The sequence below is a fragment of the Grampus griseus genome (assembly GCF_964374135.1).
Source record: "Grampus griseus genome assembly, chromosome: 11".
Lineage (NCBI taxonomy): Eukaryota > Metazoa > Chordata > Mammalia > Artiodactyla > Delphinidae > Grampus > Grampus griseus.
In genome coordinates, this window is record NC_139005.1 from 79,152,743 (window position 1) to 79,178,568 (window position 25,826).

Sequence of the window (25,826 nt, forward strand, 5' to 3'; positions counted from 1 at the left end):
AACCTAAGAATTTTCTGGTGCTCTGTATTAGAATTTAAAACTGTATTTTTCTAAATATGAATTTAAAATAATATTTTCTTCCAGATAAGGGGCATGTGGGAGATGCCAAATAAGTATTTATCACATCAGTAAAATAGTTTTAAATATCGGCTAGAATGCAGCCATAATTAGCAAGTAGATTACTGTCTGTACCAGACAAGGCAGGCGGTGGAGATTATAGCATTTATTGAGTGCCTACTGTGTGCCTAACATGGAACCTCACACTTTTGTATGGATTATCTCATTTCCTCTTTTCAATAGATGCAAAAAGTAGGGTGTTTACCATCATCCCCATTCTGCAGACTGGGAAGCTAATAGATGTACAGGTGTTAAATACATTTTCATGAGGTTGTGGAGTGGGGATTTGAACCTAGGCAGTACAGTTGATTCTAGAGTTCACATAATGCCACCGCTACTCTGCCAGTGATTGCCCCATCTTCCTGCTGCTGTCACATGAGACTACGACAACCTGGGACTGAAGGCACTACCCAGAAAGAAGTGGGAGGGTTGCCAGATGTGGCAAATAAAAATACAAGATGCCCAGTTCAATTTGAATTTCAGATAAATAACAATATTTTGCTGTGCGTATGTCTCATGCAATATTTGGGACATACTTATACTAAAACATCATTTCTTGTTTGTCTGAAATTCAAATTGAACTGGGTGTCCTATATTTTATCCTACAGCCCTCTCCCTGGGAGACATGGCTGCTGTTGAAGGAGAATACATCCCACACATCCTGGCTGGTCTGGGTTCCCAAAGGAAAGGACCTGCAGGGTGAGTTCCTCTTTGTAATTCACCACTCAGTCTTAAGGTCCCACCCAATGCTCCTTGCTTCTCCAAACCAGTTGAAATCTCAAGTGCCTCAGGTGCTTGTAGTAAATACAGGTGACTGCGCATGAGGGAGGAGTGGGTACCTTGTAGAGAAATCCATCATTTTATACTTGTGTTTGTGGGAGGAGCTCAGGAGCAGTTTCTGCCTGTATAGTAATAAGAACTGTAGGTGTGTACCTCCAGCTGCTTATGGCTCAGAGATGTGTTTTCTTTGGCTAAGTGATTATTGTTGAGGCTCTGCCCTTTGTCCACTAAAGTGTCCACTATTTTTTTATTCTTAGCTACTGGCCTGCCCCACTCATGTATATTATCTGTCTGCACCCTCCTCTGCAGCCATTTGAGTTGATAACTACTTTTGGGGAGGCACCTACCCAAGAGATAGCCAGAATTCAGTTTCCATTGTAAAACTGCATTGGATAGATGTCATAATTTAGGCAAATGCATGCAGGTTTTAATACAATTTATGCAAATTCCCAACGATCCTCCTATTTTATACACACGGCAATGGCCACTGGTAAAATCCTAGTGAAGCCCACAGGTACAGAATGTGTGTAACTGAGCACTGGATTGAGTCGAGGTTCTCTGAGCTTTGAAAGGGCAAATGGTGTAAATGTTAATACGGACTAACATGAAGAGGAAGGCCTCAGGGGCTGGACTGGAACATCTTTGGTTTAGAAGCAGTGAAGCACTTAATCTTTGATTTATAAACAACCCAGAACCAGATGTAGGAATATTTGTTTTCTGTGAATATGATGTATCCTGCTGATGAGAATCTCTTTCTCCAAAGAAATAAAGAGAAGATCTGCCAACCGTTTAAGTAAAGAAAAACATGCCTGGTACTTTGGCCTGCCTTGGTATAAGCCAGATTGTGAATTTAGAAGAATTCAAATGGCCCCGTGTTCTGAACAGAATCATTCGGCAAAGTGCTGATTGAGATCTGCTCAGCTGGTAAAAAAAACATTGTTTAGGGTTTTAAGAAATGATGTTAGCATCATGTTTACAATTTCATTAGGTGACTAATTTTATTTTTTTGCTTTTGACCTAACTGTTGTGTCAACACCTTTTATTGAATATCAGTGGATTCAACAAAGTATAATCGTGGAAGTGATTTGAAAACAATGCAAGGTGAATAGGTGTTGATGGAACCATTAAGAAACCATAAGGTTTCTTAAAATTTCTTTGTCTTTGGTCAAAATTCAGTTTTTGATTTACAGATGGTCTGTTCCATGTTTGAAGAGCCTGGCTTCTACCAATGAAAAGTAACATTTGGACTGGGGAGAAAAATGCATCTTGGATTACTTTGCTGTTTCTAGCCTTGAGAAAGATGAGTGTTGAGGGGCCATAGGAGGCACTGGATATGGGAGTATAAATGCCAAAGCCTGTTATGTATTTAAATCTGGCTGGTGACTATTTATCTTCATGTTCCTTTTATCCTCACCCAAACCATTAGGTAATCAAGTTTAGACTATGCAGATGTGCATGTTCAGTATTTATCTGCAGGTCATTTAAACCAAGGTGCATTTCCATGATTAAAAGTGGCACAATAAGGAGAGTTATGAAAAATGACTCTAAAAGAAGACAATTGGAGAGATAAGCTAAATAAACGAAACCAATTAGAAAACAGGCTTCACAAAGAGATGAAAATACATGTAATTTTGTGGAAGAAATAGATAATGTTAGTTAAAGGTTTATAAAGTGCTTTCGGGGAAATGAGAGTCAGCCATTTGAATGTGAGGCAGAGATGAACTAGAAATCAGTAGACTTGATGGAGTAGGGGAATAAATTATTTGCGATTCAAGGTTTTAAATAGGGTTTCAATGGTGTTTTGAGACAGAATGTCAAAAGACCAACATGGGTGAATTACAGAGACCAGGATGGGAGGTAATGAATAAACTTGAGGAGCCTAGATGAAGGAAAGAAAGAGAATGAATTCTAAAAGGATGAAAGTGGGTTTGAGTGGTAATGAATAACATATTGAGACCAAAATATGAATATTCAACAGTAATATGAGACCATCAGATTAAATAGTTAAGAAATGATATAAATATAATAGGAAATAGAAAAGACAGAGCAGATATAAAATAAGGCATTTTCTATTTTCTCTTTTAGGATTAAGAGTTCTGATTGCAAATGGAGGGAAATAAATGTCAAGGTAAATACAATTAATGTGCCTTTGGCAAATAAAGGAAGCTAACACCAAAGAGAGGTGAAATGCCCCTCCCCCCCAAACACACGGACTGAAGTAAACCATATTCGGCAATTCTTGCTTTTTTCCAGGAAGCAGTACCTGAAAATTCTCACAAAACATCTCATTTATTATTGTACTTGAACTTTTAAATTGGCACAATTTGTAGTATTTTTCTCTCTCAATTTGCAATTGTCTTTGTGTTTTGGATCAAAATTTTTTCTCATTGTTATCGTACATATGGGTTTCATGTCTTTTCCACTTTTCCCCACCTGATAGCACCTGCTCACAATATTTTTTCACTGCTTTACCAAGTATTACACACACAAAAATTAGGTACATGGAGAAAGGCATATTTTAGGAGAAAGAGACTAAAATTTAGAATGAGAGTTAAATTCAGAAGTAAGTAATCTGGTTGGAAAGATAGAAAAATATTAAGCTGATGAGAGCCAATTCAAGCAGATGTATGACTGCAGGGAGGTCAGGATGACCATTATGGGACAAAGACGTTTCAAGTTGAAGATGGAAAGTTAACTCACGCATTATTTCACCTGACAAGGAATATCCACATACTTACACAAAGGGATGTTTTTCTTTTCCTTGGGCAGGCAAAATCAATTACATATTTTTTTCTAAAAAGGATGTCTGCTTGCTCTGCTGGTAGTGATGGAGGGGTTTGTACCTCACCAGGATGAATGTTCTTAGGCCCCTGTGTCTGACCTTGAATTTGACCCTAAGTGTTTTTCAAAGACATTGAAAACTGCCACGTACAAAGTAAAATGAATTTAACAATCGAAGCCACTGAGAAGACCGTGCTGGTCATCCTCAGTATCAATTGGGCAGCTCAATTGGTGAGCTTTTTTTTTTTTTCTTTTTTTAACATGAAAGATGAGCTGGTCTTCAATGGGAATCACAGCTAAAAGACACAAAATTGATGGTGACTTGTAAATTTAGAGGCAAAAGAAAAAGAGAGGTAATGCGCTATTTTAAGGTGTATCCAGGTAATGTATAGTGAGTCTGTCTAGAAGTCATACACCCAGATACTGTTTCATTAACTCTCCAGGCCTCACTCACTAATAGACCTGCTGGCAGAATGCAGAGATCCTTTCCTTATCATCAAATGACCACTTAAATTAGGTCCCTCATATTAGGTCTCAGTAAAGCCATCTTCCTGCTCGCAAGTGATTTCCCTCTGACTGTGTGATTAAGGGTATCCATTTGCAGTTTTCCAGTGCAAAACAAATTGAGAAATTTTTCTGTGAAACAGAAGTCTGCATTACAAGGCATTAAGCATCCTTTATGACACCAGCAAGATTCAAGCAGAGCGTGGATCTTTTCTTTCCTGAAGTGCTAATGTGGGACTTCCTAGAATCAGAGCATGACACAGGGAACTGGAGACATCATTATGCACTTGAAAACTCCAAAAATTACTTTCAGCTGAATTTCAACATGATTCGGGTACTCGATTCCATCAGGTGGAGGCAGTAATTGATTCAAAGGAATGGGACTGAGAAGCGGTGCATTTATGAGCATAGCTTCCAGAAAAGAGAAAGCACATTTCATGGTCCCTGCTGCAGGCTTTGGGTTGTGGGGTAGGGATTTGAATGCTGTATGGCTTCATAAAAGAGGAAATTCTTTCTGGATTTACCTCTAATCTAGGTTTGAAAGGATTGGGACATTTGTTTCCCCTTCCCCTGCATTCTTTTTTTTTTTTTTAAATCTCTCCCCACTGACATTACAATCTTCATCCCATGTCTTCTTTTTTTTTAATCTGATAGAAGCCAGTTTTGTGACCCTATTCTGACCTCTCCTCTTTTCTTCTTCTTTTCTTTTATTTAACATAGATGAATTATTGGAGTATAATTGCTTTACAATGGTGTGTTAGTTTCTGCTGTATAACGAAGTGAATCAGATATACATACATCCCCATATCTCCTCCCTCTGGCGTCTCCCTCCCACCCTCCCTATCCCACCCCTCTAGGTGGTCACAGAGCACCGAGCTGATCTCCCTGTGCTATGTAGCTGCTTCCCACTAGCTGTTTTACATTTGGTAGTGTATATATGTCCATGCCACTCTCTCACTTCGTCCCAGCTTACCCTTCCACTTCCCTGTGTCCTCAAGTCCATTCTCTAGTAGGTCTGTGTCTTTACTCCTGTCCTGCCCCAGGTTCATCAGAAGCTTTTTTTTTTTAGATTCCATATATATGTGTTAGCATATGGTATTTGTTTTTCTCTTTCTGACTTACCTCACTCTGTATGACAGACTCTAGGTCCATCCACCTCATTACAAATAACTCAATTTTGTTTCTTTTTATGGCTGAGTAATATTCCATTATGTATATGTGCCACATCTTTTTTTTTTTAACATCTTTATTGGAGTATAATTGCTTTACAATGGTGTGTTAGTTTCTGCTTTATAACAAAGTGAATCAGCTATACATATACATATATCCCCATATCTCCTCCCTCTTGCGTCTCCCTACCACCCTCCCTATCCCACTCCTCTAAGTGGTCACAAAACACCGAGCTGATCTCCCTGTGCTATGAGGCTGCTTCCCACTAGCTATCGGTTTTACATTTGGTAGTATATATAAGTCCATGCCACTCTCTCACTTCATCCCAGCTTACCCTTCCCCCTCCCTGTGTCCTCAAGTCCATTCTTTATGTCTGAGTCTTTATTCCTGTCCTGACCCTAGGTTCTTCATAACCATTTTTTTTTTTTAGATTCCATGTATATGTGTTAGCATATGGTATTTGTTTTCTTCTTTCTGACTTCACTCTGTACGAAAACTGTAGATCCATCCACCTCACTACAAATAACTCAATTTCGTTTCTTTTCATGGCTGAGTAATATTCCATTGTATATATGTGCCACATCTTCTTTATCCATTCATCTGTTGATGGACACTTGGGTTGCTTCCATGTCCTGGCTATTGTAAATAGACCTGCAGTGAACATTGTGGTACATGACTCTTTTTGAATTATGGTTTTCTCAGGGTATATGCCCAGTAGTGGAATTGCTGGGTCGTATGGTAATTCTATTTTTAGTATTTTAAGGAACCTCCCTACTGTTCTCCATAGTGGCTGTATCAGTTTACATTCCCACGAACAGTGCAAGAGGGTTCCCTTTTCTCCACACCCTCTCCAGTATTTATTGTTTGTAGATATTTTGATGATGGCCATTCTGACTGGTGTGAGGTGATACCTCACTGTAGTTTTGATTTGCATTTCTCTCATGATTAGTGATGTTGAGCATCCGTTCATGTGTTTGTTGGCAGTCTGTATATCTTCTTTGGAGAAATGTCTATTTAGGTCTTCTGCCCATTTTTGGATTGGGTTGTTTGTTTTTTGATGTTAAGCTGCATGAACTGCTTGTATATTTTGGAGATTAATCCTTTGTCAGTTGCTTCATTTGCAAATATTTTCTCGCATTCTGAGGGTTGGCTTTTCATCTTGTTTATGGTTTCCTTTGCTGTGCAAAAGCTTTTAAGTTTCATTAGGTCCCGTTTGTTTATTTTTGGTTTTCTTTTCATTTTTCTAGGAGGTGGGTCAAAAAGGATCTTGCTGTGATTTATGTCAAAGAGTGTTCTTCCTATGTTTTCCTCTAAGAGTTTTATAGTGTCTGGCCTTACATTTAGGTCTTTAATCCATTTTGAGTGTATTTTTGTGTATGGTGTTAGGGAGTATTCTAATTTTATTCTTTTACATGTAGCTGTCCAGTTTTCCCAGTGCCACTTATTGAAGAGGTTGTCTTTTCTCCATTGTATATTCTTGCCTCCTTTATCAAAGATAAGGTGACCACATGTGAGTGGGTTTACCTCTTGGCTTTCTACCCTGTTCCACTGATCTATATTTCTGTTTTTCTGCCAGTACCATACTGACTTGATTACTGTAGCTTTGTAGTGTAGTCTGAAGTCTGGGAGCCCGATTCCTCCAGCTCTGTTTTTCTTTCTCAAGATTGCTTTGGCTATTCGGGGTCTTTTGTGTTTCCATACAAACTGAGAAATTTTTTGTTCTAGTTCTGTGAAAAACGCCATTGGTAGTTTCATAGGGATTGCATTGAATCTGTAGATTGCTTTGGGTAGTACAGTCATTTTCACAATATTGATTCTTCCAATCCAAGAACATGGTATATCTCTCCAACTGTTCATATCATCTTTAATTTCTTCCATCAGTGTCTTATAGTTTTCTGCATACAGGTCTTTTGTTTCCTTAGGTAGGTGTATTCCTAAGTATTTTATTCTTTTTGTTGCAATGGTAAGTGGGAGTGTTTCCTTAATTTCTCTTTCAGATTTTTCATCATTAGTGTATAGGAATGCAAGAGATTTCTATGCATTAATTTTGTATCCTGCTACTTTACCAGATTCATTGATTAGCTCTAGTAGTTTTCTGGTAGCATCTTTAGGATCCTCTGTGTATAGTATCATGTCATCTGCAAACAGTGGCAGTTTTACTTCTTCTTTTCCAATTTGGATTCCTTTTATTATATTTTTCTTCTCTGATTGCTGTGGCTAAAACTTCCAAAGCTATGTTGAATAATAGTGGTGAGAGTGGAAAACCTTGTCTTATTCCTGATCTTAGAGGAAATGGTTTCAGTTTTTCACCACTGAGAATGATGTTGGCTGTTGGTTTGTCATATATGGCCTTTATTATGTTGAGGTAGTTTCCCTCTATGCCTACTTTCTGGAGAATTTTTATCATAAACGGGTGTTGAATTTTGTTGAAAGCTTTTTCTGCATCCATTGAAATGATCATATGGTTTTTATTCTTCAGTTCATTAATATGGTGTATCACATTGATTGATTTGCGTATATTGAAGAATCCTTGCATTCCTGGGATAAAACACACTTGATCATGGTGTATGATCCTTTTAATGTGCTGTTGGATTCTGTTTGCTAGTATTTTGTTGAGGATTTTTGCATCTATGTTTGTCAGTGATATTGGCCTGTAGTTTTCTTTTTTTGTGACATCTTTGTCTGGTTTTGGTATCAGGGTGATGGTAGCCTCGTAGAATGAGTTTGGGAGTGTTCCTCCCTCTGCTATATTTTGGAAGAGTTTGAGAAGGATAGGTGTTAGCCCTTCTCTAAATGTTTGATAGAATTTGCCTGTGAAGCCATCTGATCCTGGGCTTTTGTTTGTTGGAAGATTTTTAATCACAGTCTCAATTTCAGTGCTTGTGATTGGTCAGTTTATATTTTCTATTTCTTCCTGGTTCAGTCTCAGAAGGTTGTTCTTTTCTAAGAATTTGTCCATTTCTTCCAGGTTGTCCATTCTATTGGCATATAGTTGCTTGTAGTGATCTCTCATGGTCCTTTGTATTTCTGCAGTGTTCAGTTGTTACTTCTCCTTTTTCATTTCTAGTTCTATTGATTTGAGTCTTCTCCCTTTTTTTCTTGATGAGTCTGGCTAATGGCTTATCAATTTTGTTTATCATCTCAAAGAACCAGCTTTTAGTTTTATTGATCTTTCCTTCATTTCTTTTTCATTTATTTCTTATCTGATCTTTATGATTTGTCTCCTTCTGCTAACTTTGGGGGATTTTTGTTCTTCTTTCTCTAATTGCTTTAGGTGTAAGGTTAGGTTGTTTATTTGAGATGTTTCTTGTTTCTTGAGGTAGGATTTTAAGCTTGCTTAGGATTTAAGTTGCTCTAAGCTTCCCTGTTAGAACTGCTTTTGCTGCATCCCATAGGTTTTGGGTCATCGTGTTTTCATTGTCATTTGTGTCTAGGTATTGTTTGATTTCCTCTTTGATTTCTTCAGTGATCTCTTGGTTATTAAATAGTGTATTGTTTAACCTCCATGTGTCTGTATTTTTTACAGTTTTTTTTCCTGTAATTGATATCTAGTCTTATAGCACTGTGGCTGGAAAAGATACTTGATACGATTTCAATTTTCTTAAATTTACCCAGGCTTGATTTGTTACCCAAGATATGATCTGTCCTGGAGAATATTCCCTGAGCACTTGAGAAAGTGCATTCTGTTGTTTCTGGATGGAATGTCCTATAAATATCCATTAAGTCCATCTTGTTTAATTTATCATTTAAAGCTTGTGTTTCCTTATTTATTTTCATTTTGGATGATCTGTCCATTGGTGAAAGTGGGGTGTTAAAGCCCCCTACTATGATTGTGTTACTGTCGATTTCCCCTTTTATGGCTGTTAGCATTTGCCTTATGTATTGAGGTGCTCCTATATTGGGTGCATAAATATTTACAATTGTTATATTTTCTTCTTGGATCAATCCCTTGATCATTATGTAGTGTCCTTCTTTGTGTCTTGTAATAGTCTTTATTTTAAAGTCTGTTTTGTCTGATGTGAGAATTGCTACTCCAGCTTTCTTTTGATTTCCATTTGCATAGAATATCTTTTTCCATTCCCTCACTTTCAGTCCATATGTGTCCCTAGGTCTGAAGTGGGTCTCTTCTAGACAGCATATATATGGGTCTTGTTTCTGTATCCATTCAGCCAGTCTACCTTTTGGTTGGAGCATTTAATGCATTTACATATAAGGTAATTATCGATATTTATGTTCCTATTACCATTTTCTTAATTGTTTTGGGTTTGTTTTTGGAGGTCTTTTCCTTCTCTTGTGTTTCCTGCCTAGAGAAGTTCCTTTAGCATTTGTTGTAAAGCTGGCTTGGTTGTGCTGAATTCTCTTAACTTTTGCTTGTCTGTAAAGGGTTTCATTTCTCCATCAAATCTGAGTGAGATCCTTGCTGGGTAGAGTACTGTTGGGTTTTCCCTTTCATCACTTTAAATATCTCCTGCCACTACCTTCTGGCTTGCAGAGTTTCTGCTGAAAGATCAAGTTTCTGCCAAAAGATCAGTTGTTAACCTTATGGGGATTCCCTTGTATGTTATTTGTTGCTTTTCCCTTGCTGCTTTTAATATTTTTTCTTTGTATTTAATTTTTGATAGTTTTGTTAGTATGTGTCTTGTCGTGTTTGTCCTTGGATTTATCCTGTATGGGACTCTCTGGGCTTCCTGGAGTTGACAGACTATTTCCTTTCCCATGTTAGGAAGTTTTCAACTGTAATCTCTTCAAATATTTTCTCAGATCCTTTCTTTTTCTATTCTTCTTCTCGGACCCTTATAATTCGAATGTTGGTGTGTTTCCTGTTGTCCCAGAGGTCTCTGAGACTGTCCTCAGTTCTTTCCATTCTTTTTTCTTTTTTCTGCTCCGTGGTAGTTATTTCCACTGTTTTATCTTCCAGGTCACTTATCCATTCTTGTGCCTCAGTTACTCTGCTCTTGATTCCTTCTAGAGATTTTTAAATTTCATTTATTGTGTTGTTCATCATTCTTTGTTTGGTCTATAGTTCTTCTAGGTCCTTGTTAAATGTTTCTTGTACTTTCTCCATTCTGTTTACAAGATTTTGGGTCATCTTTACTATCATTTCTCTGAATTCTTTTTCAGGTAGACTGCCTGTTTCCTCTTCATTAGTTTGGCCTGGTGGGTTTTTACCTTGCTCCTTCATCTGTTGCATATTTCTCTGTCTTCTCATTTTGCTTAACTTGCTGTTTTGGGGTCTCCTTTTCATGGCTTCAGGTTCGTAGTTCCCATTATTTTTGGTGTCTGTCCCCAGTGGATAAGTTTGGTTCAGTGGGTTGTGTAGGCTTCCTGATGGAGGGGACTGGTGCCTGTGTTCTGGTGCATGGGGCTGTATTTTGTCTTTCTGGTGGGCAGAGCCACATCCAGTGGTGTGTTTGGGGGTGTCTGTGAACTTACTATGATTTTAGGCAGCCTCTGTGCTAATGGGTGGGGTTGTGTTCCTGTCTTGCTAGTTGTTTTGCATGGGGTGTCCCACACTGGAGCTTGCTGGCTGCTGGTTGGAGCTGGGTCTTAGCATTGAGACAGAAGTCTGTGGGAGAACCCTCACCAACTGATATTACATGGGGCCGGGAGGTCTCTGGTGGTCCAGTGTCCTGAACTCAGCTCTCGCATCTCTTGGGCTCACGCCTGAGACCAGGCCGGAGCACCAAGACCCTGTCAGCCACATGGCTGTCCAGCGCTGAGGCTGGCGTGCTGCACCCTCTTCCAGGCTGGATGAAGGACGAAGCCTCTTTTCTTCTTTTCTTCTTTCCTTCATCCTTTCTTCCTTTATTTCTTCCTCAAGCCTTGCTATGGGCCAGGTACTGTGTTGGTGGTGGGGATATAGAGCAAAAAGATGATGGAACTGCAAGGAGAAATAGACAGATCCACTATTATAGTTGGAGACTTCAACACACCTCTATCAGTAGTTGACAGAGAAAAAAGAAACCCCAGGGGCTCACAGTCTTGTGGGAAGTTAGAGATGTGTAGCATCCATTATGGGATGGTTGAGGAGTGCACCAAGAAAGATATTCTCCCTGTGCTATGGGGGGAGGATTACCAAGAGGATTTGGGAAGGGTTTTTGAGTTAGACTGTCAGCTTCACAAGGGCTCAGAGTAGCTAGTTTCAGTCGTTGAAGGAAGTTAAGGATTGGAGGATGATGGATGGATGATTGAAGAAATGAAAGGAGAAGGAAAGAAGGAAGAATTAAGTGAAAGCATTTGCATCTTGAAGGATAAGGGAGTAAATAGCAGGGTGCCTGATAATACTGTACTGGGTATGAGAATTCAGCTGCCTGAGAGGGTAAAGCAGGAGACGGTTTTAAAGCTTTTGGGTTTTATATATCTTAAATTTATACATATATGTATGTATATTCTGAGTGTCATGGCATAGACTATGTATTTTTACCTTTTTAACTCTTAGTCATTAGAGAGTGGCCCTTATAGATTCACAATGTAAAAGTATCATTGGAATGAATGAAGGTGATGGGGGCCATTGGAGGATTTTAATTAAGGGAGTGAAATGATGAGATTTGTATTTTAGAAAGGTGACCCTGGCATCAGTATGGGGTACAGCTTACAGCTTTAGTGCATGGATTACAGCAGGTTGGGTTATGGCCCACACTTAGAGATGGAGAAAGTATGTGTGTGACACAGAGAGAGAGAGAATAGAAAAATCAGCATGCATTGCTCTATTTTTATGTATTTTGCACTGCTACACAATGTTCTTCTTACAGTGACATGGACAAAAACAGTTTAAGAAACCATTTAAGAAACATTGGCTTTGAGTTTGGAGAAGTAGAGAGAGCAACACAGGCTACATCTGCGATCGAGCCAAAAAATAATGAAGGCTTGGACAAGGCAGCTGCTGTACGTTGCAAGGAGCTGCGTTGGTCTAATTTTCTGACTCATCACATCTATTCCTGTGTCGAACTTTGCAGGACACTGAATAAGGGAGGAAATGGGTAAATTGGAAGGAAGCTCTAAATTTAAAGTCAAGGAACTTTGGTTTAGTATTTCCCTTTGTTATAGAGCTGGGACACCCATCCTCATCCTAATGCACTTAATTTGTTTTAGAAAAAGAAGTCTTTAAAAATATACACTAGAGGACTTCCCTGGTGGCACAGTGGTTAGGCATCTGCCTGCCAATGTAGGGGACACAGGTTTGAGCCCTGGTCCAGGAAGATCCCACATGCTGCGGAACAACTAAGCCCCTGTGCCACAACTACTGAGCCTGTGCTCTAGAGCCAGTGCGCCACAACTACTGAGCCCATGCACCACAGCTACTGAAGCCTGTGCACTCTAGGGCCCGTGTGCCACAACTACTGAAGTCCACGCGCCTAGAGCCTATGCTCCACAACAAGAGAAGCCACTGCAATGAGAAGCCCACGCACTGCAACGAGGAGTAGCCCCCGCTCGCCACAACTAGAGAAAGCCCATGCGCAGCAACGAAGACCTAACACAGCCAAAAATAAATTAATTAATTAATTAACTAATTTTTAAAAAATAACGTAAAATTAAGGGTTGAGCTAAAACATCTGAAATTTATTAAAAAATAGTATATATATATATATATATATATATATATATATATATACATACACATTAGAAGTATGGCTACTGATTTCCATGGTGTCTGAGTCCCACTCCAGTGTTGAAGTGACCAGATTCATAACATTTCAGAAGAGGAGAAATGGCTATGGTAGAAGAAGCAGGGTATTCCGTTGGAGGCTGTATTAGTTTCCTAGGGCTGCTATAACGAATTTCCACAAACTGGTGTCTTAGAGCAACAGAAACTTATTCTCTCACAGCTCTGAGGGCCAGAAGCCTGAAATCAAGGTGTGGACAGGGCTGCGTCCCTTCCAAGGGCTCTAGGGGAGAACCTGCTCCTTACCTCTTCCGGCTTCTGGTGGCTGTGGACATTCTTTGACTTGTGGCCGCATCACTCCAGTCTCTGCCTGTGTCTTCATATCTCTTCCTCCGTATCTGTCTTCTCCTCTGTGTGTCTGTCATAATGACACTTGTCACTGTATTTAGGGTCTACCCAGGTAATCCGGGATGGTAACCTCACCTCAAGATCCTTAACTTAAAATTACATCTGCAGAGATCCTTTTTGCAAATTAGGTAACAATTACAGGTTCTGGCCATTAGGACATGAACGTATCTTTTGGGGGTTACCACTCAGCTCACGACAGAGGGAAAGTGCACTTTGGTCAATATTTGAATATGATACTTCACCGGAAAAGACCTGGCCTGTGTCTGCTATAGACTGAATGTTTGTGTCCCCAACACCCCACACCCAAATTCATATGTTGACTTTCTAATACCTGGTATGATGGTATTTGGAGATGGGACATTTGTGAGGTAGATAGTCATGAAAATGGAGCTCTCATGGTGGGATTAATACCCTTATAAGACAAGAGACAGGAATGTACATGTTCCCTTTCTCTCTCTCTCTCTCTCGCTCTCGCTCTAGCTTTCTCTCTCTCTGTCTCTTAGCCACGTGAGGATATGCAATGAGAAGACAGCTGTCTGCACACCAGGAAGTGGCCCCCTCACCAGTGGCACTCACGAGAAATGCCAGCCCCTTGATCTTGGACAGCCCAGCCTCCAGAACAGTGAGAGATAATTGTGTTCTAAGCCCCAGTAAGTATGGTTCTGTTGCAACAGCCTGCGCTGACACAGCCTAGCTAACACGAAGTGGGAGAGGATTCATTCTGTGGATGACGCTGAGCATAGGTGCTGAGGCCAGCGGGTGGAATGCGGAGCAAGGAGGCCGGGATTCAGAGTTGAGGTTATGTGTCTTTGTTGCTGTGAAAAAAAGTGTTTTTTAGTTGCGAATAAAAGTATATGGCACTATTCTGGGAAAATAACCCCAAATATGCAATGCAAAAATTTATAAAGAAAGGGACACCTACATGTATGATTTGGGGCATTTGCCTGGCCTCTCAGATTCCCAAAACCCTCTTCTCTAAAATGAATGAATTAAACTGGATTATCCTAAGCTCCTTTCCACTTTTACTTTTATTTTCTTCTGTAAGAACTTTATAGCAGGTGTCCAGCTCCCCCAGCCCCCATTCCTTGCTTCCTGCATTGCTAAGTGCTTGTAATTTGCTCAGGTCATCACAGGATGGCTAGCTGGCATGAGGGGAAGCTAAACTCCACAATAGCCTGTTCCTCTTCCAGTGAATAGGTCTCCAGAGAACTCCAGAATGGAGGCTATGTCCTTAAGTAAATTAAATATTTTATTGGCAAAATATAACTTGATAATGTATGTATACATTATCATTATAACAGCAAAAAAGAAGATCAAATTTGGAACACCAACGAAAGAGTAGATGATGTAAGTTTGCACGTGAAGCACATTGCACAGTCCCAGGGAATTGTTACGTGTCGGTAATTGCTTGTTGAATTTGAATGCAAAGGTCTGGGAAAATCAATCCCTGCAGAGTCTCTAGTTTTCAAGGAACCTCTGGAGCCCCAGCTTGTCACGGGCTTGCCCACTTTTCCTTCCACTTCAGAGTTGGAAACCTGGGGTTGCACTCACCCCAGGGTTCAAATAGCAGCTTCAGCCTCAAGAACTCCAGCCTTGTTATGCTGTGGCTCAGTTCCCTTCCCTTCAGGGTCTGGAGCCCCTGGCGTTGTATTCACTCCAGGACGCCAGGATTCAAAGGGCCCTGCAGCCACTAGCAGCTTTGCTTCTAAATGGCCTCAAGCAGTTTTGGCGCTTTGAGCCTCTGAAGCCTGAGAAACCCCTGTGCTGCTGCCCGCTCCCTCCAGGCATCAAATCTGCAATTAGATGCTTATTGGAACACCTGGCAAACACCCTTCTGTGGGACTACCTCACAGCCTGTCAGAACCACCTCTCTGCCTGCCACGCTTCAACTTTTCCTTCTTCCAAGATAGAAGAGAGAAAAAAGAGAGTCAAGTAGAGCCAATCCTTATGTGCTAATCTACAAGACCTGGCCCAGCTCTGGGGTCCGCTACACCCAGGCAGCTCAGAGGCTGCCTCAGTTACTGTGGCAGCCTGACATTCACGGGGCTCCCAGCCTCTGTTAATATTTAATAGGGATTCTGCATTTTACACTTTCTCCTCCTCAGTCTTGTCACTTTAAGCACAACTTCGATCTACCTTCTTTAACTGATTAAACCTATTGTCGTTCGCATTTTTTAAGAAGCTAAAATTTTAGACGTAGGAAGTCTCCAATAAATATTTAACAAATGAATAAAGGGTTTGAAATGCCTTGTGTCTGTAGCAACACAGATAGTTTTAGACAAACTCAGGAGAATGGATTCCTCTAGAGAATGAGGCAAAGATTCAAGAAAGTCTCCAGGAGATTGGGACACGTCATCTCATCCTCCAGAGACACTGCCTTTCATGTCAATGCTTGCAGACATTTTCGTGTGGCTTCCACTCCACTCCAGCAACTTCCCCTGAACCTGGCTAATTCCTCTGCTCTCAGTTCTCACTGATCCTAGATATGTTTCCGTCATAAAACATGGGATTTTATATTAGATCTGGGTGTGACTTTGCCTGCCTCCCTCACTAAACTGTAGGCTCCTTTGGTTCTAGACTTACTCATTCTTATTTTCCCAGTGCCTACCGTCATTGTTGAACTGCTCTTCTCGATTTTGATTTTATTTCTCCCTCCTCTCCCCCCACAGGGCACACCTACTTTTATTCTTCAGTTTCTACAGTGGGCCTTTGCATTGCTGTTCAGCTGTATACTTGCAGTTTGCTGCGGAGAATGGATATCAGTGTGGGGTTTGGGATAGAAAATGAGATCAAGTGACCGGTCTATTTAAGAAAGAGTTAAGTCTCCAGCATTAGCTATAAATGTCCAGCAAGGGAAGGACTCCTAGAGCTCACAAGCTTCCTTTTATGAGGATTTCTCCTGATAAAAGCAGCAGGAAAACTTTCCCCCCAAAGAGCAACATTCACCCTCCAAAACACAAGCATTTTCTGGAGTGTGATACTCATTTGCTTGTTTAGTTGATAGGTATTTACGGTGCTTACTGTGTGCCAGGACCTTTCAGATCTGATGGGCTACAAACCAGTGGGTCCTTTAGAAATAGGCAACCAGTTGAACTGATATCTGCATGACAGGAGAATATTACAAAAGGAGCTTAAATCCCCACCTTGGGCAATCTTAACATTTTTCCATTTTAAAATGGCTTTTTGGTGTTGAGAACGAAAACCAAAGTGCTATGACTCCTTCAACAACAGATATCTCGCCTCCTCCAAAGAGATTCTTTTTTCGTAGTCCCAAAGGATGATTTTATTTTATTTTTTTTAATCAGTAAGGTAGATTTTATGCATATATAAAACGTTCACACCCTGATTATAGGAAACACACCTTCTCAAGCACACACAGATCATTAGCAAAAACGGATCATATATAGCCAAAGGATAATTTTAAATGTTTAAATTAGAAACTAGCTTTTTATGGGTTTCATCATAATTTTCCCATTCTTGCTGTTAAGCTGTAGTTTTCAAAAAACAGGCTCTTTCACACCCACCCCACTTGCTTTTAAATACTTAAGTTTCTGGGCTTAGGTAAAACTGCTCAACTCTTTCAAACACCCCATTTCATATTCATCTTAAGTTTCTTGTATTTTATCTTTTATGTGACTTTTTAGTTTTACAATTTTGTTGCGGAAAGATTTACTGCCAGGTGAAAGTGATGTTGTTTTGTGGAGGCTCTATTGTGGTTTTGTTTTTAATTGTAATTGATTTCCAAAACTTTCTACGGCCATATTTATGAACAAGTGGTTTTCTTTTTTTTTTTTTTTTGCTGTACGTGGGCCTCTCACTGTTGTGGCCTCTCCCGTTGCAGAGCACAGGCTCCAGACGCGCAGGCTCAGCGGCCATGGCTCACGGTCCCAGCCGCTCCGCGGCATGTGGGATCTTCCCGGACTGGGGCACGAACCCGCGTCCCCTGCATCGGCAGGCGGACTCTCAACCACTGCGCCACCAGGGAAGATATCAGACCTCTGGTAAAGAGGTAAGGAGATTTGAGTCTGAGCCCTCATTCTGCCACTTTCTAGCAAGACAGAATAGCACATCACAGAGGTCCATGTGGGCCACCTGGGAGTCAGACAGACCTAAACTGGGACCCCCATTCTGCCCTTTCTCCTTTTCTCCACCTTTATGCCCTATAATCCTCTTTAACTCCTAGCAGTGATTCTCATTGCCAAAAACTTCATTTGTAGGATCCACTGATGTACCTTCTTTAAAAGGCAGTTGGAGTCAGTATAGCCAAAAAAACAGACCGTTGCTTTGGTTTCACTCTGATGACTAGCTGGCTGATGCTGGACCAATCCATTAACTCATCTTTAAGAGGGACTGGGCTAGATAATCTCTAACGACGTCTCTGGCTCTAAAATTTAATATTCTATACACTTTTTGGAAAAAAATGTATTAGAGGTTTGAATATATCTTATATAGTCAAGGAAGGGTCAAACTCACTCTCCTTAGAGGCAGTTTTGTATCCTCTTTATTTCTTACTCTCCTTGACTCTTTAGGAGACTTTCCAATTCAGTCTTTTGTTTATTCATTCGACAAACATTTACTCAATACACACTAGGTGGCGGTCTCTGTAGCAGACACTGGGCTTAAAGAGAAATAAAATATAGTCTCTACTGCTGAGATGTCTATGGGAAGAGTGCCAGGTAAACACTGTACCATAACAACACATGCAGCGATGTGGAAAGAGGTGAGTGGGAATCTCTGGAACACGTCCTTATCTCATGGGAGGATGGGCATTTATAAACAAGGAAAGAGAGATATTTTTTGTGCCCCCCCCCATTGCCCCACCTCCTACCTCACCACACACACACAAATGCACACACCTTCAACAAAGCGTGAAGGCCCATTATGTGCCAAGCACTTTGACTTTGCAAATTATGTAAATGAGAGTGGTATAGCCCATTTTATCAAGTAGCTTATACTCTATAAAGAGAGGTGGGAGTCGTTGATAAATCTCTGCGCTGTTATGTAAAATGAGATACATACCATAAGTAAGGTCTAAAAACATCGCTAAAGGGATTCCTAAGAAGGAGAGAGCACTGCCAGTAGAGAGTCAGGAAAGGCTTCATGGAGAGGTTGACATTTCAGACAGACTTTCAGAGTGGCTTAGCAATTCCAGCTGAGTATTGGGTGTCTCGTAACTACTGACTTTCAAAGTGAAATTTGCAACCTCGAGTAAAATCACATCATATTTCTCTTTTGGAAATGATCCCTTTCTATTTCTACTTAAATGTGTTTAAAATATCTGATGGAAGTTAGCAGTTCTGGGCAGTGGAAGCCTTTTTAATGGACTCCCCAGTTTGCCTGCACACTTCACTCTCACCAGCCGCTTTGCGTGCTTACCAAGAAACAGTTGTATTTCTTCCCAAACTGGGTGTTATTTAATTAAATATTATATAAAACCGATGAAATATGAGAGAGAGAGGGAAGACAGGAGTTGTTATTTGTATAAAAATTAAATTGCTTTAGAAAGGCTAAATAAAGTTGAGTCATAAACAAAAATTGCTATTAAATTGGGAGCAGATGGAAAAAAGGTAAAATCTTTGGGGAAGAGTAATAAAAGAAACTCCATTCAGCAGACCCACACTTAAAGAAAAAAGCTTTGACTTTCCATACAAATTTAGTTAAAATAAACCTCGGAGTGAAATATGTATCATTTTTATGATCCCCTGCATATATTGACTTTTTCAAATGAATGTTTCAAATTGTTACATAATAAGGTCTCTATACTAACTACTCTCACTATGAGCCCTTTTGTATGTACTGCAGACCTTATCAGAGCCTTTAGAGTAACACTGCAGGAGTTCTATGGTCTGAATGATTTTCTAGTATGTGCACGTATCATTAAACTTCAATCCAGCTCTTACAAAGCCAAAACAGCCATGAGGCCAACACTATGAATTCTGATAAAAGAGAAAGAGAGACTCTGAGTCTTCCATCCCAAATATTTTCTTCTCATTCTACATTTTCTCCGTGGGTAATCCCTTCCACCTCTTCTTTTGTCCTACGTGCTAACTGCCAAATCCATATATTCTGCCCCAACTTCTCCACATCTTTTTTACTGACAATTGTACATCTTTCATCTAGTTTCATAAAGCCTTTGGCTGTTAATGATGACACTTTTAAACTGTGTTATAATAGTTATCTAACCATGTTTATGGAGTACATTAATGTCCCTTTCCACCTCCCAAAACAGAATTTCCAAATATCAACCTAGCCAATGAGCGTGCATTACATGTAGAAAACGTACATTTGGGGAAGTGTACAAGAAGAGCCAAAACAAAACATCTAACATTAAGGTTTCACGTGGAGCTGATAGTTTTTTGAAAAAAGACAGTAAGGCACAGTTGTCATTCTCCTATCATTTGAGATTTAAATTTATTGTCACTACAGCCCTTGATAGGTGCTAGTGTTTACTGATACCAGTATTTTTCTATTTTAGGTGTGGGATTTTTTTCTAGTTAGCAGCCTATAAATGATGCCTATTAATTTTCTTACTAGATTTCAGTATGCAGCATGTAAGTTCAAAAATATATTTTCCATACAGAACTATGTAAAATCACTCTCAAAATATATCTGACAAAGAAAAGCTCACATGGGTTTTTTATTCCCCCCCCCCAAATTCTTTGTTAAGTTAGCATTCATCTTAACTCGCAGGACGTATGTGTCAGCAAATACGGTGCCCATCCCTCCTCTGGGATGCAGGGTCTTTGAGTTCAGGCCTGTGTCTAATCCATCTTTGTATCCTCCCCACCCCAGTGCAGAATGTGAAAATGCTCAATAAATGTTTATCAAAATAGGCTGGGCATGCTCTCTAATGATGGTTATTTTATATAGCCAAGAAACCCACAGGGAAGTTCTATTTTAGATAATGGCCTATCCCAATGAGACTAGCTAGAATTCTAAACATCTAATAATATACCTAGTATCCTTAGATTTAAGAAAGGACAAAGACTTATTATATTTAAAAATTTAATATGACTGACTTTAAAACCAAGTCCAGGCTCAATCAAGCCAGTGAAGAAAAATACAGTCATTGGTTCTTAGAGAAGCAGCATATTTGGGATTGAAATCCTGGCTCTTTCATTTATTTGCCACATGGATATGTGCTAGTTGCTTCCTGGGTCACTGAATTTTTTATCTCTCAATTCCTCACTGATAAATTGGGAATGATAATAATGGGATCTAGGTTATAGGCTGTTATAAAGACTGTTATGAAGATATAGTCAAATATATGTATTTTATATATATACCCATATTTCTTTTTTTATTGAAGTATAATTGATTTACAATGTTGTGTTAGTTTCAGGTATACAGCAAAGTACAGTTTTTTATATTTTTTTATATTTATGTATGTATATTCTTTGTCAGATTCTTTTCCCTTGTAAGTTATTACAAAATACTGAATATAGTGCTTTACAGTAGGTCCTTGTTGGTTATCTATTCTATATATAGCAGTGTGCAGTGTGCACATGTTAATCCCAGTCTCCTAATTTATCCCTCCCCCCATTTTCCCCTTTGGTAACCATAAGTTTGCTTTCTATGTCTGTGGGTCTATTTCTGTTCCACATAAGAGCAATATCATATGATATTTGTCTTTCTCTGTCTGACTTACTTCACTTAGCATGATGATCTCTAGGTCCATACATGTTGATGCAAATGACATTATTTCATTCTTTTTTATGGCTGAATAATATTTCATTGTGTGTGTGTGTATATACATATATATATACACACCCCATCTTCTTTATCAGTTCATCTGTCAATGGACGTTTAGGTTGCTTCCATGTCTTGTCTATTGTAAGTAGTGCTGCAATGAACGTTGGGGTGCAAGTGTCTTTTCGAATTATGGTTTTCTCCAGATATATGCCCAGCAGTGGGATTGCATGATCATATGGTAGCTGTATTTTTAGTTTTTTAAGGAGCCCCCATACGGTTCTCCATAGTGGCTGTATCAATTTACATTCCCACCAACAGTGCAGGAGGGTTCCTTTTTCTCCACACCCTCTCCAGTATTTATTATTTATAGGCTTTTTGATGATGGCCATTCTGACTGGTGTGAGGTGATACCTCATTGTAGTTTTGATTTGCATTTTTCTAATAATTAGCGATGTAGAGCATCTTTTTTTTAAAAAAATAAATTCATTCATTTATTCATTTTTGGCTGCATTGGGTGTTCGTTGCTGCACACAGGCTTTCTCTAGTTGTGGCAAGTTGGGGCTACTCTTCGTTGCGGTGTGTGGGCTTCTCATTGCAGTGGCTTCTCTTGTTGCAGAGCACAGGCTCTAGGTGTGCAGGCTTCAGTAGTTGAGGCACGCCGGCTCAGTAGTCGTGGCTCATGGGCTCTAGAGCGCAAGCTTAGTAGTTGTGGCACATGGGCTGAGTTGCTCCACGGCATGTGGGATCTTCCCAGACCAGGGCTCAAACCCGTATCCCCTGCATTGGCAGGCAGATTCTTAACCACTGCGCCACCAGGGAAGCCAGATGTTGAGCATCTTTTCATGTGCCTATTGGCCATCTGTATATCTTCTTTGGAGAAATGTCTATTTAGATCTTCTGCTCATTTTTTATTGGGTTGTTTGTATATTTTGAAGATTAATCCCTTGTCAGTCACATTGTTTACAAACATTTTCTCCCATTCTGTAGGTTGTCTTTTTGTTTTGTTTATGATTTCCTTTGCTGTGCAAACACTTTTAAGTTTAATTAGGTCCCATTTGTTTATTTTTGTTTTTACTTCCATTACTCTAGGAGATGGATCCGAAAAGATCTTGCTGCAATTTTTGTCAAAGAGTGTTCTGCCTATGTTTTCCTGTAGGAGTTTTATAGTATTTGGTCTTGCATTTAGGTCTTTAATCCATTTTGAGTTTATTTTTGTGTATGGTGTTAGAGAATGTTCTAGTTTCATTCTTTTACATGTGGCTGTCCAGTTTTCCCAGCACCACTTACTGAAGAGACTGTCTTTTCTCCACTGTATATTCTTGCCTCCTTTGACATAGATTAATTGACCATAGGTGCATGGGTTTATTTCTGGGCTTTCTATCCTGTTCCATTTATCTATTTCTGTATTTGTGCCAGTACCATACTGACTTGATTACTGTAGCTTTGTAGTATAGTCTGAAGTCGGGGAGCCTGATTCCTGCAGCTCCGTTTTTCTTTCTCAAGATTGCTTTGGCTATTTAGGGTCTTTGTGTTTCCATACAAACTAAAAATATTTTTTGTTCTAATACCTTTATGTTATTTAGAACAGTGCCTAACATATATAAATGTTTGGCACTATCTACATGTTTACTGTTATTGTTAGATGTGAAGTGATTCTCACCGGCAATTTAACACTTTAGTAAAAACCTTCTTCTCATCTCATGTGACATATCAGGGCCCAGAGATATCACACGGCTTACCTAATTAGTAGATATGCTCATAGTGAACAAGGTGTTAGATGCCTTGAGATTTTTATCTTGCTAAATTCAACCATTAAGTTCATAAGACAAGAGTGACCCCCTACTATATAAAAGGTCCTATGCCACATATGAAGCCAACACAGATCCTTGATAGGCTGAGAGAGGGATTCATTACAGATATTCATTGCAGCTTAGAGATTCATTAAAAAGTTAGTTTGAAAGCAACTTAAAGTGCATAGGAAGCTACTTTTATTACATTTTTGCTTTGTATAGCTTACTAATTCCTACACAGAACAATCTAGTCTGGATTAGCATTTGAAATAATATCATAATGGTTTTATTTAGTTTGCTTTTTAAAATTTATTTCTTGTGTTTATCTCTAACTTTGAAGTGATTAATATTTTCTGAGGAAACCGTATTTGTAAGCTGCAGTCAATCCAGTGATTCCCCAGACGACTGCAGGTCAGAATCTCCTGAGGGAAAGTTTTTAAAGACATGAGAAAATTAAGTTGTAACTCCAACCTGTTTAGACCTATGGAATCAGTATGTTTGTAGGCAGGGCCCAGAATATTTACTTTTACACTCTAGCTCTACTCCCAACCTCTGTGATTTGCAGCCGATTATGAGCACTGTTGTGCAGCTTACTACCATCTGGTGGAAGTTAACTGAAATGCAGGCCCAAGATCGTGGGTAAGTAACTTTTTGAACAATATAACTGGCCGCTTTGACCAGGCTTCAGTGATATAGAAGCCACAGAGTGACACTATTCTATAACATTTTGCTGTCTAACAAATATAGGGGAAGTAGTTAAATCAGGGAGCTATTGTAGATGTGTGGATGTTCTGAGTATTTAATTTATTCATAGTGGTTCAGTTTCTCACTAATATTAGCAAAAAAATGGAGTCAGTGAGAGCACATGGCTACAAGCATCTGTCTCAGATTTGAGGTGATTTTCTGTCACAATCCATCCCGACTTCTCTCTCTGCCTTGCACTTTGAAGTGTCTTTGATCATGGTAATACTTTTAAACTGCAGTTGGTTGTAGAGAACATTGTCTTTTGCAGAGACTCATTGGCAAAAGGTTAATGATGTTGGAAGGAATATTTTTCTTGGCTGAACAGTGTTTTGGTTTCCTCAGCATTACTCTCCCTGGCTGCCTTTTTTCATGTGTCTAGCAGTCCCACATCCTTGATTTTCTTGCCCTAGAATCCGGTTCTTGACTGTTCAACTGCCATTTGCCTGATCCTTTCCGTTACTACTTTTTTCCCGCTTCCTCTAAGTGGGCCAGTTTCCAATTTGCATATTGAAATTTTTTCTTTCACCCTTCTTTCCATCTCAATTTGTTCCTCCTGAGCTTTCTTGTTTAATACCTTCCTGCAGGAGTCCAAAGGCAAAACAAACAATCTGTTTATTACTTAGAGAAAGGTTATTAACCTGAATTCCTCCAAGGGCCAAATGAGTGCAGTAATGAGTCAAGCATGCAGGTCGGGGGCTGGGGTGAAGAGCCAATAACAATTTGCCCAGTGGATGTTGTCTTGCTACAGTATGGGCTCAGGGTGCCAGGCCACCCAGGGTTTTACAGAAGACAGTAACACAGAATTTTAAGTAGAATATCCTGATTTTTAAATGTTGGTGTCTTATTTAGTTACTTTTAAAACCTTGTGAAAGGAGAAAAATAGAGTCATGGGTAGAAGATGGCCCACAATGTCTTTTCGCAAACTTTCGTAGAAATGACGCTGCCCTTCCTGTTCTTATCTCCCCCTTTGCCCCCATAGGTTCTCATTGTTGCTTAAGTTCATGTCACCTGCTGTAAGGAGGCCCACCAAGATTATAAGTGTTCAGGTCTTCCCTGGGTATTATGTGTCTCCCCAAAATTCATATGTTGAAACCCCAACCCCCAATGTGATGATATTAGGAGGTAGGGCCATTGGGAAGTAACTAGGTTTACATGAGGTTATAAGGGCGGAGTCTCATGATGGGACTAGTGTCCTTATAAGAAGAGACTAGAACTCTCTCCACCATGTGAGGATGCAGCAAGAAGGTAGCCATTTGCAAACCAGGAGGAGAGTCCTTACCTGATGCTGAACTGTTGGCACCTTGATCTTAGACTTTCCAATGTCTGCAGTAGCAGTGCTGTCTGTGATTCAGTGAGTAGGTTTTTATAATTCTGAGCTTCAAATTAGGAAGTCCTTGTTGCTGCCCACCTAAGCTCTGTTTTCCACAGGCCAATAAAGCTGACACTTTGGTCTCCATCTGCCTGATGTCTCCATCTCTTCTGTCTATCTCTTAATTGGTTCAAAACTCTAGCAGTGAATGGGGTGTAATTTCTAATCTCAGACATCAACTTTAGATTCTTTGAAATTAAATACACTCTAATTTCAGACTTGTTCAGGAATCATCTGTCTTGCTGTGCTTCCGTAGAGATATAGGGCGGATTCTGGTCCTATCCTTTCTATTGTGTCCCAAGGATGGGCCCAATTCATCCTACAAAGTGGAATGCCAGAGACTGTTTTGTTTTGCTATCAGGGCTTACAATCAATGTTTGTATTTAATCTATCCTTCCAAGATCTTCTCTGTTTGGGCATCATACTTGGGTTTGTATTCTCTTATTGTCTCGCGATTGTTAGTTCTCTTGTTATTTTCTTCCTCCCAGTAAGTTCGTCAACTTGAGTTACCAGAATTTATCTCTTATGATGTTAGATCAGAAAGTAGGGGCTTCCCTCGTGGCGCAGTGGTTGAAAGTCCGCCTGCTGATGCAGGGGATACAGGTTCATGCCCCGGTCTGGGAAGATCCCACATGCCGTGGAGAGGCTGGGCTCGTGAGCCATGGCCACTGAGCCTGCGCGTCCGGAGCCTGTGCTCCGCCACGGGAGAGGCCACAACAGTGAGAGGCCCGCAAAGTAGGACCAATGCTTTTCTTCTTCTCATCAAATGTCATCAAACATCATCACAGATTTGTATCAGAAACATTTGTTTTCTTCCAAATCTTTTCATCATGCCCATATTCAGAGAGGTGGAAGGAGAGAAGGGAGG